The sequence below is a fragment of the Astatotilapia calliptera genome, chromosome 14 (genome assembly GCF_900246225.1).
Source record: "Astatotilapia calliptera chromosome 14, fAstCal1.2, whole genome shotgun sequence".
NCBI classification, from domain to species: Eukaryota; Metazoa; Chordata; class Actinopteri; order Cichliformes; family Cichlidae; genus Astatotilapia; species Astatotilapia calliptera.
Window position 1 is genome coordinate 4,713,840 of NC_039315.1, and position 14,002 is coordinate 4,727,841.

A 14,002-nucleotide genomic window follows, 5' to 3' on the forward strand; every position below is an offset into this window, starting at 1 on the left:
ACAGGGCAGTGATTATCAGTTGTACAGTACTTTTTGTAAGGCGTTGGACAAACATGGAGTCGGCAAATGTCTCAGCAAATTCACCCCACGGTGATGTTCAGGCCTCGGCTGGCTCATGACGACAAAATTAGAAAAAGAATGAACAAGTGGGGCTTGTTTGGACGTGTTTCCAGCTCACGTTTGCAAAGTTGTATCTGAACAAACCAAAAGACTTCAGGAGCACGGCAGACCAAAGTGGAGATGTTTGACAATGATGCACAGCATCAACTAAAGAACCCAGAACATCAGCACAAACACCTCAAGCCAACTGCCAGCACGCTGTTGGAGGGGTGATGATTTGGGCTGGTTTTGCAGCCACGAGGCTTAAGCACCTTACAGTCACCAAGTCGACAGTGAACTACTCTGTTTACCAAAGTAATCTAGAGTGAAATGTGAGGCCGTCTGGCAGGTTGGTTGCTCTGCTCTGCAGAAGGACAATGATCCCAAGTGTGTGCAGACCCCTGAGGAACAACGTTTTAGAAGTCAAGATTTTTCATTCTTGACAATAAAATATATTTCATGGTAAGACAGTTATGATTTAAACCATTGTATTGTTTTATCAGAAAATATTTTAGCATGGTTATAAATAAAAATATCATAATTTAATGTGACAAAGCGCTTTTAAAACTGTAAAGACTGCCCTGATTAGGTCACATTTATCTTTGACTTGGGTCTTTCTTAATTTGGCCTGAGGAGGCTGTGGTGCAGATGTTTATCAAAATTTGGGACATCTGCACGTGAACTGCCTTCAATAAACTTTGGTTTGTATTGTAATATCTATTCTCAACTTCTTCTCCATTATAATTTATTTATAAAACATCAAAACAGCTAAATAGGTTTACATTTTTAGTAATGACAAAACTGAAAGTAAAGTAAAGACAGTCTGGAAAACCCACTAAATTTAAAATCACAAAAACATTCTTCACTCTTCAGCACAGCTGAAGTTTTCCAGATAAGATCCGTGGGATGGAATATGGTGATCCAGACTTCCGAGAACATGCAACCTCATTGCTGAAATAGGGAAATGTGGAGCGCTGTCATCTGCTTTTAGTATGATGCGTTGGGTTTTTTTGTATTGTTAAGTGGATGACCTGTACTGATAGTGGTGTTTTCCCAGAGTTCCCTCACACTCTGAGTTGTGCGTTCGGCGTATCTGTTATCAGTAATCTGCTTAGCTCCCTGTTCGGGGAAACTACCTGTGGTGAGAGTATATTTAGAAGACGTGATCCTCTTAGAGGACGACTTCAGCTTGGATTTGGACTCTGATGGTCTGTGAGCCGCAGTGCTCGCAGTGCTGGTCCTGCGCCTGTGGGGGCGCAGTGTGAGAAGGGTGACGTTGGTGGCCAGGCTGAACTTTCAATCTCCATTCACAAGATCTCTTATGTCTCTCTCTTTTGTGCCCGTCTGTCTCGCTATCATGAGAGTCTCTAAAAAAATTCCCACATGCTGCACGCTGAAGAGTGGAGGACACAGATGTTAAAGGACTAAAGGGATTTATTGCACCCAGAGGACTGGGAATTACTATTAAAGAGCTTCTTTGCTTAAACAATTAACCAACTAATCCCATCATCTGCGTTAAATAAAAGTAAAGAACATATTACTGTCCTGTGGTCGTTGCCTCTCCCAGGCGCCCACGCTCTCCAGACAGGGAGTCTGTCTGTCTCTGTGAGCTGCTTGTTGGAAGCCGATTCAGATAAGAGTGTCTGTTAACGCCAGAAATACACAAATGTAAACTCCACCTCTCATTTCTCCTCTTTGTCTTATTATTATGTTGGGACAGCCAAGCTGATCATTTTAACACAACTGCCAGAAAGTCCTTCTGAACTCTGTGAAAACTGCAACTGAATCCTGCAGCAGATCCAGCTCAGAGACTTATTAGACGTTATTAGGCTTATTTTTAATCCTCGTGTTTGGCAGGAAAGTAGGAACTGTGTGCGCTGAACCGAACAGAGCAGCAAAGAAAATGCCACATACATACATAGTTCTGTTCATTACCGTTAGTAGCACACGGTAGTAGTTTTTATCCACAATACACACAAAAAAACCCTCAGATGCTGTGTTGTAACCTGATTAAAGCTTATTTTATTAAATAACAGACTCAAACTTTGACCTGATTCATAGCCGTCTAATCCTAATCCCACTGGATATTACTTTGTTGTTATGATTGTTGTGTAAACAAGCAAACAATTCAAAGACACTGGATAATCTGAGGTGTCGCATGGACCAAAACATAACGTCCCTGAGGTGTTCTATTGGATTTAGGCCAGACATTGTCGTGGACCAGGAGGAACCCTCTGCACAGCTTCTCTAGACCCTTTAACGTTTGTCACGTGTGCTCAAGGTAACCCTGCTGTCATGTGTGAAAAGCACAGTGGTGCACCTGGTAATTCTGGTATTCTGTGCCAAATGCAAGTCGGGCTCGATGGTGCTGGGCAGTGAGCACAGGGTCCACCCTCGTGAAGTACGCTTCTGATTGTTTGGTCAGAGACATTCTAAGCTGCATTTTGTAGCTCTGGCAGTGCTCATCCTGTTCCTCCTGTCACTAAGAAGCAGATACTGGTCCCGCTGACTGGTTAAGGATCTTCTACGGCTCTGCCCAGCTCTCATAGAGTAAGCACCTGTCTCCTGGAATCTCCTCCATGCTATTGAGCTTGGAGACACAGCAAGTCTTCTGGCATCGGCTTGTATTTATGTGCCATCCTGGAGGAGTTGGACTACCTGTGCATCCTCAGCAAGCATGTGCCTGTAGGGTCCAGGTATCACCTCATGCTACCAGTAGTGACCATGACCCGAGTCAAATGCAAATCAAGTGAAATAACAGTCAGAAAAGGTGAGAAGGGAGGAAATTTCTGTGTCCCTCACCTGTAAAATCATTCCTGTTTTGAGGTTTGTTCCATTGTTGCCCGTCTCGTGCAGCTGAAACTGATTAACAGCGCCCTCTGCTACTTACCGACCAGATCGGTATCCCAGAAGTTTAACTGACGCTGATTAAAACCTGTTCCTTTAATTTTTTTGAGCTAATGTCAATGCTATGTGGTCCGTGTGATCAGTAGAGTAACAGCCAGTTGGGAATGTTTCAGACTGACCATATTAGGCCTCATGTAATGCGTTTTTGGGAGAAAATGTACAGAAAATGCAGGAAATGATAAAAAGTTCAAACGTGTGGAATGTCCCTTTAATGTTATTTTTATGTGCTGAGGAAGAGGTGCGCCATCAATCTGTTTCTGCTCCTGCTGAGGCATGTTGCCAGTTTGTGACCTCTACACAAACTGGCAACATGCCTCAGCAAACTGCACCTGGTGGGATACAGCAAATTGATATCCAACTGAGTTTAACACCTCTATTTTCTGCTGATGCTTTCTGCAAACATCAGCTATTTTAAAAACATATTGTTGTTGTTTACAGTAATTAAAAGTCTGAATCCTTCTTGAGGGAATCAGACTTACAATGTATCAAATCATATGATAGATCACTTAAAGTTTGACGTATTTGATCCACCAGGAATCAGATTAACACGAGTTCTGCAACAACGTTTTTTGTTGGAGATGGTGAAGGAATCGTGACCGGTTCTCCTGCATGAGAAGAAAAGTCGAGAACAGGACGCTCCCTTCTGTGTCAGCTCCACCTGCTGCGTCAGAAGGATTTTCTTTAAAACTCGCCTGGTGCCACTTCTTGCATCTTCTGTTACTGCGCTGACTCCACCCATCTGGTGCTCCAGAAAATGTAAGCACACAGCTACACCCGATGAGTTTCATACAGCCGATCGTGACGTCAGAAGACCCTAAGAACAAATGATTTCTGAGAGACTCTGACAGCTAAAAGACTTGGCAGTGTTCACTGTGGCCTTCAGCTGCAGAGTTTCCGATGAATAGATCAGCAGTGTGAGGTTGGGATGAACAAACTGACATCACTGTGCTGGTATGTATCTGTTCAACATGTGACTGGAGCCTTTGTGGAAGACACATGCTTGTGCCTGTGCACATAAGTGCCTGTGTGTGTTCCTATAGATCAGCCTCACAGCTCAGTATCTGTGTTGTATCGGCCTTCGTGTGTGTGGCTGTTTGTATTAATCATCATTTCACTTACAGTAAATACAACCCTGAGATCATTTTTTGTGACAGTGTAGCAAAGGGTGGGTTTGATATCAAACTCATCTGGATTAGATAATCCTGACCAGAATGAACCCTTAGACTCACTCTCCCTTTAGTTATCTGCAATAGGCCTTGGCTGCTGGGGGCTTCCCATGATGCACCGAGTGTTTCTTCTTCAATCTCCTATTTGTTTATACACCATGTTGTATTCGATCATTAGTTATTACTAATCTCTAAATCTCTTCCACACTGTTTGTGTTGCCCTTTTGCCCTCCCTCACCTTCGATCGTTCACTGCAGATGGCCCCGCCCCTCCCCTGGTCCTGCTGGAGGTTTCTTCCTGTTAAAAGGGAGTTTTTCCTTCCCACTGTCACAAAGTGCCTTCTCACAGGGGGTTTGTGTCAAAACTGAGCAGTTTTGGACTAATATTATAATATATGTATTTTGTATTGCTGTCCCTCGTTCTCCCTGCATATGTGTCTGTGTGGGTGTGGCCCTGGCAGGTGATTGGCCACACCTGAAGACCATGTGACACCTGCAGCTGATCAGGCCTCGTCGGAGGAGCTACTTGATAGTGTGGTGGAGCTCTCTCCGACGCTGGATCATTGCGTGGCTTCACGTTAGTCTCTCGACCAGTTCTTAGTTTGAGTCTCCTGCATTATTGCATGTCTGACAGCTGCCTCTCTCTTATGTTCCCAGGAGTAGCGAGAGACGAGAGGGCAGCGAGCATGGGGTGCTCATCACGGAGAAGCGGAGACAGGAGCACTAACACTGGGAAGAGGACACGTCACGGGAGTCGGGAGAGCACGGGATTTATTGTCATGTTTTTCCATCACTGTAAATAAACGCACTGTTTATACACAGAGCACCGCGCCTGGGTCCTCATTCCCCATATCCCCACGGTCTGCCAGCCAGACCGTGACAGTTGGTTGAATATTGGGTTTTTTAAGATTATTATTCAAAGGTTGTTACGACCCGGCTCAAAAGCCGCAACATAAAAACAGAGATGAATAACAGAGTGTGGGTGAGAAGAGGTTTCATCCTAAAATGGAAAACCAGGTTGGCTAAAATGGCTGGTGCCACCAAGGCAAAGACTAGTGCACTGCCGGGAAGCTTGCCTCAGGTATGCTTCTATCCACACCTGACTAGGTGTGGCCAATTAGCACCAGCTGAAAACACTGAGACTATTAGAAGCTGCAGAGGGACGTAACACCTCCTCCCTTAAAAGGGTTCCTCTAGGACCCCTAAACAAGTTAAAAGTCCCTCTGAAGCCTTGATCCCTCAAAAGTAAGTTGGCATCTTTAAGCATGGATGCCCCTACATGAGGATCTGAAGTTGCCACACTGAACAGACAAAAAGTAACATGTGACCAACACAAAGGAGCACAACAGTCAAGCCCAAAATGATTACCTGACCTGCTACAACACAAAACCAAAAGTAGCAACAAATAATCACAAGTGATCTGTTGTCTCCACCACACAAACAGTCACATACAAGTGGCCCTATACCACAACAAGTTACTCTAATCCAAAAAGTTCAGTAAATCAAGCACACTAGTGACCAACCACAAAATAGAGAGTTATGGCCACACAATGATCACATCAAGGGTGGCTCAGCACCCCACAGTGTTATTGCCATCACCTGGCCAACAACACTCACAAGTGATCCAACAAAATAGCCATATTCCCCACAACACTAAAGGTCACATCACAAAACGCTCACCTCACAAGGATCTCATTAGCATCTATCAACACTGACATATGCACACACATGGTGTACACACAATGCCAACTTAAAAACAGCCTACCTGCCTCAGCTACAGACCATAATCATGAATAGTCTCAAACCTCCTACCAAGTTTGGTGCCACTGATTTACTATGTGCAACTCCCAGCCTAAAACACTAAAAACAACAAAACCCTTACTTTTCCTACCCTAGTCTTCAGTGGTGTACCAGGCTCGAGGCAACTTTAAACGCGAACTCGAGAGCAGGCAGCAGACCAGAGATATAGTCTTCTACCAAACTCTGAAGCGTACCCCCACCCAGGATAGCCACCAAACACAATAAACTAAAACAATAAAGCAAAACAACAAACAAGTGCTTCGATGGAAGGGCAGCACAGCCACCCAGCTGAAACACACTAACTAAAGGGAGTTTGCACAATTACAGTGACCACCATCACTCACCCACTTAAAAGCAAAACAAACTGACATTCAGTCTCCACTAAAATGTCCAAATATCCCGGACGAGCCCCCACTTATGTTACGACCCGGCTCAAAAGCCGCAACATAAAAACAGAGATGAATAACAGAGTGTGGGTGAGAAGAGGTTTCATCCTAAAATGGAAAACCAGGTTGGCTAAAATGGCTGGTGCCACCAAGGCAAAGACTAGTGCCCTGCCGGGAAGCTTGCCTCAGGTATGCTTCTATCCACACCTGACTAGGTGTGGCCAATTAGCACCAGCTGAAAACACTGAGACTATTAGAAGCTGCAGAGGGACGTAACAAAGGTCTTTAACTTACAGTACAAAGAACCTTGAGTGCTGGAAATACTCACTGTATGTTCTGATTGAATTACCTTGAATGAACGCGACATGTGGACGAAAGAAACCCTGCAATTCTGCATGTTTTCATGCAGAATTGTGTTACTTCTGGACCACACCGTCCATTTCAGCCAATTCCTACCAACATCAGCTGATGGCTCAGCTGATACCCTTCAACAGATCCAATTGGTAGACATACAGGTGGAGCTGTTCAAGCTGCTTTAAGCGTAATTTATGGTTCCACAAATGTGTCTGTCTGCATAAGTGTGTCTGTTTGTATAGTGAACGTGAAGCTACTTTGCAACCCACCTCCTCCCTGGATGCCATATCTGACTTGTTGCCACTGAGGCCTGCTCTGTTCGGTGCTGGGATCTTGATGCTACTTTCGGACTCACGCTTTCCACATGTGCACATGGAAAAACAGAATCATGTATATGCAGATGGAAATAACGACATCCCTTTGACTACAGTGGTCCTGATGTTTTGGTTGCTTCTGTCTGTGAAGCCTCCACTTAGATGTTTTTAAAGACTGCTGGATTATTATGGAGACCTTTAGACCCCCCAGAGTGTCGTGGGAACTCTGCTCCTGATGCTGTCAGCGATATCTAACTGGGACTTGGACTTTACAGGCGGATAATGTGAGATGATGAAATCAACAGCTGATTGATTTAACACATTATCTGAAAAACAAACCAACCAACAAACAAACAAACGATCAGACTTCAAGGAGAACTGAGAGCCTGAGCACATGTATGTTATGTTGTTTTGCATAAGGGTGAGAGTGTGTGTGAGATAACAGCATTTAGCCCCCACTTCATCAAACTAAGAGTCTGGGATTGTCAAGTTTGCAGTTCCCACGAGGCCTTGATACACACACACACACACACACACACACACACACACACACACACACACACACACACACACACACACACACACACACACAGGCAGTCATACTGCATTCCCTAGGCTCTTCTAGCCTCTTATCCTAACTCTCCACAATGCATGCCTGACCCGAACCTTTACCCTAAGCCTGACCTAAAACTCTTTCTTACCTGAACCCAGGAACCAGGTCCTAACCCTCAAACAGCAGTTTGAAGGCAGAAAGTGGGAAGCCTTCCAAAGGTCTATAACTCCAAACTGGTCCCCACAAGATAAACATTTACGCCGCTTCCTGTGCCTGATGTAAAAAAAAAAAATTCCTCCCATTGCTGCTCCCATCCTGGGAAGACTCCTCCTTTCTTTTCCTTTTTAAAAATTTACTTTCCTCCCTTGTCCTTTTTATTTTCCTCATTTTCTTTCCTTTCTCTCTTTCCTTGTGCTCAGGTTACTACAGTTCATGGTTTGATGGTCACTGTCCTTGCTGCCATCAAAACAAACTCTTTTCATATCTCCTTCCGTTTTCCTCTTCATCCTCTGTACTGGTCCCATTCCTCCTCCATGATGGATCGCTTGTGCAACTAAACAATGCTGTGCTTTCCTGTCAGAGCCAAAAGGAACATCACATTCTCAGCCCGGCCAGAGTCTGAAAAAAGAAAAACGTTTTCCTCTCTACACTGATAACCATCCTGAAACTGACATTTAATGTCATTCTTCAAATGCTGTGCGGATTTTGGGAGAGAGCTCTTAGAGATATAAAATCCTGGAGTATGTTTTCAGCAAATATGTAAACATCTAAAAGTTATTAAGCCAAAACCTTGAGTGTAATCTGAGATAGTTTATTAGACTGTTTATTTAGAAAGGGACAGTCAACAGAGTCTGTGCAATGCAGCGCAGATGTCTTGAGAATCAGGGGCTGGATGTTTTCAAAATAAGATCCTGTTTTTAATGTAGACTTTTCCTCGTGAAGTTTTGTGATGTCCTAAAATTTAAGCCTGTGATACAAACTGTCTGAAAGTGTGTCACCATGCACCTCGGCTGAAACAGGAGGAAAGTTAACCGAGTATTGTCTTTCATCTGGACCTTTAAGGCTAAAGTAAATCACCCCGTCAGTACAAAAACAGAATTTTATACCTGCCGACCTGTTATCGGTGGCATTTTCATGGATTCAGCAGGAGGAAATGGAACAAATGTTTTCATGACAAAGTAACAAAGTGTCTAAAGATACAGTTTAAAATTGGTTCTTTATGTTAGGTGTCTTTTTTGATCCTTAAATGATTCATAGATCAGTGTTGAGTGGCTTAATGAGCAAAAGAAACATTCACCTGAAAATGGTCGGGTACAAGGACTACTAAACGTCACCTTTATAAACCTGTGGAAGAAAAACTGGAAAACAGGGGAAAAGAACCTTTGTTACTTCCAGTGCAGGACGTGTCACTGCCTGAAACAGTTTAAATGTGCTATTTTTCCCAGTGTCATCTTGTCTGGGTTGCTGTGGCTCAGGATGATGAATGCTTTGTCAAATCACAGGTATGATGGTTTGACCCTCGCATGGAGGTGAGGGAAGCCAAAGTATGGATGGAGCAGACTTCAGCAGGTCTAGGCTGTATATAGTTGCCGTATACGTGTGAATCACTGAAGGAGAAAAAGCTCGTAAATAAATACACCCACTTACCGACTGTATATGTAAGATGGCTATCGCCACGGTGACGTCACCATTGGTTTTAGACTCAGCGTTTGTGTTTTTGCTGCTACGGTGTTAGTTAATGGAAGTCGAAGGTGCCATTTTTGGACAAAAGGGTGGCGTGTGAAGCTAACAGGTAACGCTAGCGAACTTGATTAGCAAGCAGCCCTCCACAGATGGATGCACAGACACACACCTCTGTTAATCAGCAGAGAACTACGCCTTCTTGGATCAAAACACTTGTCACTTGACAGCCTGGATGAGTTATAAAAATATTTGCACTGCACAGTTTTTATGAAGGAAGAAACAAATTTTCCACCAGAATATAAACAAATTTATTTCAGCTGTAAAGTAGTATTTCAACATGGGCGTCATCACACGTTGGAAGTCAGCCTCAAAGAGGAAGTGCTGTTTTTGGCCCTTCCACGCTGGCCTTATTTTTCAAGCCTAGAGGTTCATTAAATCATTTTAAGACCCAAAACATAGAAATATCAATGATTCTCATCTGCTTAAGATTTATTTGTAGTAATTATTACATTAAAATCTTAAATTACATTTGTGAAAAATGTCCCATGTGTCTGACTGGAATATAAAGCGGGTAGCTGATGTTATTTTTTTTCACCCAAGTGTTCATGACTCTAGTTTGTCTGATTGCGCGATCAGGACGATATCGCCTGAGCAAAGAATGCCTCGGCGTTGTTAAAGCATGCCGCAGCATGCCGATGGAAAATACACACAGTAGCTTTGAATGACCCTAAACCATTTAACACAATCATCTTCAGCTAAGTTTGCTGGTAAGAGCAGGAAAACGAACCAATTAAAATATTTTTTAAATGAAGATGACAGCACGACCTGCCATTCAGAAAGCTGCCAAAGCTACGTGAACACATTTCAGAGGCTTGAACACACATTCCTCAAACGGAGCTGCAGCTCACCGACTTTTATTAAACTCCGGGGAATCGTTTCAGATGACGTCGGCACAGCTTGTAGTGTTGCACGAGGCCTCCGTTCCCAGAGACTCCCAACATCAACATCTCAACTTCCTGTTGTGGAGCAAACTGAACCAGTCCACAGGCCAAATTTAAAAGTAGCTATCCACAGCTGGCGTGTTCCCAGAACCGCGCTCACGCACGCAGAAATACACACATACAAACACACACTTAAACAGACAGTGCAGTAAACATTGGCACCGGACTTTGGACTCGCCTCTGTTGGATGTTTCTTAAGAATGGAGATACACACTTCTTAATCCAAATGACACAAACACACACAGACATGCACACACATACGCTGGATTTAGCACATGCACATAAGCACCGGTTGCTTCTCAGGCCTGATGTTTTACAAGATAAACATTGGTGACTGTTTTAAAGCTTCCTCTGCTTTTCCTACGCTTCACACACAAACACACACCTTAGCTGCCCTGGAAACGTTCCAGGACCAACAAAGCATGCTGGATGTTTGTTTGTCTTGTATTTCAACTATTGAGGTTCCCAGGTTTATGCTGTCTGTCAATCACTCGCATATAAACACACGTGTTTGGACTGTAAACTCGACTACTCTTCATATAGCCCCTGAACCTGCCGCTAACATGAAACTAATTGACCTTAACCCTTGAACTGAACCTCAAAGGAAATGTTTGATATTTTGGGAAATCCACCTATTTATTTTTCAGCCGAATGTTAGATGAGAAAACTTGGAAACTGGAAAGCTGGAAAGTTTTTTTGCATCGATAGATTGAAAATCTGTAAGTTCTGTAAAAAATGAGGCTACTTCAGAATTCCAGTTCCTCTAATGGCCACATAAGGCTGACTCCAAAACTCCGTAATGGTAAAAATCCCAGAAATAAACAACTGCAGTTTTGGTCTCTAGTGAATGGGAGATTTTTTTAACTATATAACTCACTTATTTAATTTACATTAAGGCTTGAACCCATGCATTAGTCTGCTTTGATGAGTGCTTCAGGTGTAGTGATTAGTAAATAGTGCCTACAGGAGAGCGCCATCTAGGCCGCAAGGCAAACAGCGAATATGGCTGATACTGGTGAACGCTCACATAAACTGTGATGTCACCGCAGCCCCATAAACGATTTTAATGGCACCTCAGAACCAGACTTACTGCAGCATACGCCTCATGATTGCAACTCAGAAAAAACAGCATCAGTGCTGGTTTAGGAAAAACAGCAACAACTGTCTTGATGATCGAGGTGCATGAGGCAAAACGGCCGCACGTGTCAGCTGTGATGTCACTTTTAACCCCTGAGTGCCAGTGTGATAAGCTCAAGCATAAACTCATTTTAAAATCTGAACTGTGTCTATCAGCCGTCTTTGTGGTGTTTGTTCCTTTAATGTAATTAAACGCATGCCTCCCTGAGCCTGGTTCTGCTGGAGGTTTCCTTCCTGTTAAAAGAGTTTTTCCTTCCCACTGTCACCAAATGCTTGGTTATCAGTGGTTGTTGGGGGTTTCTCTCTACTAGGTTCTTTAGCTTACCTTTTTTTTTTTGGCCTTTTACAACTTTATTTGACAGATACAGTGGAGAAAGGACAGGAAAGCGAGGGCAGAGAGAGAGGGGAAGACATGCAGCAAGGGGCCGCAGGTCAGACTCGAACCCTCTTATCTTATCTTATCTTACCATAAAGCATTTCGAGGTGACTGTTGTTGTGATTTGGCGATATATATGAATAAAAATGAAATAATAGGACTTTTGTGTGTTTGATTGTACCAACACACCTCCAGTTTTGTTGAGTGCACTTCTAGTATTTTGAAAAGTGTGTTGACACTAGCGGGCAAACTTTCTTCTGCCAGCTCATCTGAATTGCACTTCGACCCTGAAACACCCCTGTGAGGAAGTGAGCACCATGCTACACATCCTCACCTTCGAGATTTCAAAATGAATTTCTGGACGCATACGTACAGCCTGTTTCCCTGCTTCATTCAGGCACAGCGATAAGTAGAAAAGCAATCATCCGGCCGCTTCCCTTCCTCTCTTTCTCTGCTGCTATTTATTTCAGTGTGTTTGTTCCAGGAGGGCGGGGGCTCTGACCCTCCACATGACCTCTGAGCCTTGACAGAGAAGAGGAGGGGGAAAAGAGGAAGGAGTGCAGGGAGAGAGGGAGGAACGCAGGGAGACCAAAGAAGAGGAGAGCATTGTGGGAAAGGAAGGAGGCTGAAGAGGCTGGAGGAGCAAGGTTTATGTCTAATGCAACGACACACTGCAGTTGTCGAGGTGAACGTATGTATTTGTGTAAGCGTGCACGTCTCTGTCAAGCATTTATGTTAACAGCTGAATATTTTAAGGCCACAGTGACACATTTACGGTGTCCTGTGTTTTCATGCCCTCAGTCCTCTTACATCATTCATTGTTTTGGTTTCCACCGCCGGGCGACTCTCTGGGAAACCCAGCTGGAAAAATGGCGTGACATTTACAGTGTCAATCTGCAGGGAAGCCCAGTGGCACATGAAGCACTTTAACTTAACTCCCCACAGTTCAAAGCCACGCCAGCTGATTTTATCTGGCTAATTTGATCCATGTGGTTATTTTTAAAGGAGCGGTGCACTGTTCACTGCTGAATTTACTTGTTCTCTGATATTTTATGTCTTCAGTCTGAGGATGTTCAAGATAATTTATCAAAGGGGCTGCCTGTGTTGCAACAACAGATAGATTAGGTTGATTTAAATATTTATAGTAGTTTATCCACAGGCTTATTTTATACTCTAAGTGGATACAAGTCACTACATGATGAGCAGGCAGTGACCTCACATCCAGCCCTCGTGTCAGCATTTGGTTGAACTAAACACATTTTAAAGCATCCAGTTTTTCCAGTATTGTTTTATTTTACACGCGATGACTTACATTTACTGTGATATGATGGTTCGTAACAGATGCTGGATAAATATGGCAATGACCAAAATCCCAAACTAAAGGCTCTCAAACTGTCTACAACACAGCCGGTGACGTCACAGCGGCTGAGTCAGCCTTTTTTTCATGCAATCTACATGTTATTAGTTTCACAAAGCTCCCTCCAATAGCACATGAGAGACTACTTTAATTATCAGGGCAGTTATTTTGGAGCTGAAAATAATCTTCAACAATCACTGGTACATAAAAACCGCATCTATAAGCTCAGCTGACACATTTCATTTTAAATAAATGAATAAAGCTTGAAAACTTTCTTAGCTTTGCACAAAAAAAAAAGTTTGAAAAAGCTTTTATCCCCTCGAAGTTAAATTTCGACCAACATTCTACCGTTGGAGCGTCCGCCTATAGATTCAGTCCATCCACCCGTGACGCTGGGTGTAAACTAGCGTGTATTGATTTTTAAAATCAAGTTTAACTGTGAACCTTCAGACAAATTAAAAGTAAAAAAGAAACAAAATATCAATTTGCAGATATCAGTTTTAATTTGTATCATTTTTGTTACATCCAGTATTTTATGCATGAATGATGTAGAGGTCTCAAAAGCTTGTGTATCAAAGATGATAGACTTGGTGATACAGGGTTAATAACCACAGGCATTGTTGTTGTTGCCAGGAAGAATATAAGAAAGAATTGAATTGTAATAAAGAGAAACCAGCATCATTAAATGCTTCGAGTGTTATAGATGTTACCCAGGTGGCTGTAAAGTGGTTTTTGACCTAATAAATGCAACATAAATGCAAATTCTGTCCTGCGTTTGGAGCTAGAGGAACAAAATATTTCATAGGATTAATCAGGAACATGACTGTTTATATTAAATCTCAAACCCTGTAGTTTCTGAGATATTTTCTC